This window comes from Penaeus japonicus, unplaced genomic scaffold, assembly GCF_977035675.1.
Source record: "Penaeus japonicus unplaced genomic scaffold, GWHDUDI00000001_assembly GWHDUDI00000042, whole genome shotgun sequence".
Taxonomy (NCBI): Eukaryota; Metazoa; Arthropoda; class Malacostraca; order Decapoda; family Penaeidae; genus Penaeus; species Penaeus japonicus.
Window position 1 is genome coordinate 21699274 of NW_028234444.1, and position 1534 is coordinate 21700807.

Below are 1534 nucleotides of genomic sequence, written 5' to 3' on the forward strand. Positions count from 1 at the left end.
GGCCTGATACGCCGATTAGATGGCACTGTATTTAGGGTGGTGGGTAAAACATATCTGGCAAAATTATTGGACATTTAGCGAGATCGGCTCCATGTTCATTTATTTTATTAATTCTTTGTTTACCTATCTTCTCATATACAATCTTTTGGATCAGACTACAGTTCACTTCTTGGAACGAAGTGTCACCTGCGTGCGGCTTTACTAATGAGATCCACTGTTGAAATATTTTTTTATCTAACTCTCTGAAACTCTGTTGATGTATAAATATGGAGACAATAGCAATGTGTGTGGTCTTGTTCTCTTTCTTTGTGTCTGTGTTATGGTTATTTACATACATACATGATCATATTTACAAATAACATATTATATAAGGAGCGTGATATATATCTTATATAATAATATAATGCGTTAGATATAGAGATATAAAATATATATATATCACATAAGATATGAGTAAAATTGAATAATTCGATGAAGAATTATGGATCTAATTTGTTCTTCTTTTCATTTTTCTAGACGCATAATTAGGGAATTTAATTAATTGAAATGCAATCTTTCGATGCATGGTGGTTTATGAATCTTTTATATATTTGTTTCTGTTTATATTTTTTTTTTATTTCTTTATTTTGTATTTTTCCTACAATATTTTTTTATGAAATATTGACAAAAAAGCAAAAGGACCCCACAGGCGTTTAGTCCATGAATGTGGTCATGTACGTGTGCAAGAAGGTCGTCATCATCAAGTCTCAAAAGGACTGATTCGAGGGGGCTGTGCCATCTACAGAGGCATTGGGGTGGGATGCTATCTTCACCCTGAACTCCTTTTAAAGCACAGAAGGTTTTGTAAGCTGCAATGGCGTCGCAAGCATCTTGGGCTGCATGGCACATCCTAATGAAGGGCTCCGGCTCAACTACCGCAATGCACTGTGATCGGATGCTGAGGAGTGCTTCACACTTGATCACACGAGCTACTGTGGCTATGGCAGGAGGAATCTCAGGCATGGAGCACTGCTTCCTCTCCTGCCAAGCAGCTACCAACTCGCGAGGGCTAGAGGCTTCTGCGCCGTTGGGCATGAGGCGATCATCTCCGACTTCCCCGTTGTTGGGACCCAGAAGTCCTGCTACGCGGCCGAAAGTCCATCCTGAAGCCTCTATGGCCACAACTTGGCCCTTCTTAGCTACAATGACCTTCATTAAAGGACATCCTACCACTATCTCTCCAGCCTTCTTCTCGATCCTAATCTTTCCAACGGTCTCCTCCGATCCCCTGATTGGTTGACCATTAACAAGGACTTCAGTGTCAGGCTTGATAACAACAGTGGCATCGGGCGTTTTGAGCTCAAGTTGTGCAGGAGCTGAGGGCTCCGGGTGGGACATCATAATGCTATGGGAACCGTGGGTGGCCAACAGAACCTTGCAGGGGCTTCGAGGCGCTCGCACCACAAGGCCGTCGAAGGTGAGGATCTCGGTACCTCCGACTACCATGGCTGTTCGAGGGTAGGGGGGCAACAGATCTGTGATACGATGTGGAATG

General features: G+C 42.8%; 1 pseudogene; it reads right to left on the reverse strand.

The window, feature by feature from the left end:
* Positions 1–479: 479 nt before the first annotated feature.
* Positions 480–1527, reverse strand: LOC147466725 (vitellogenin pseudogene; annotated as a pseudogene).
* Positions 1528–1534: the final 7 nt, after the last annotated feature.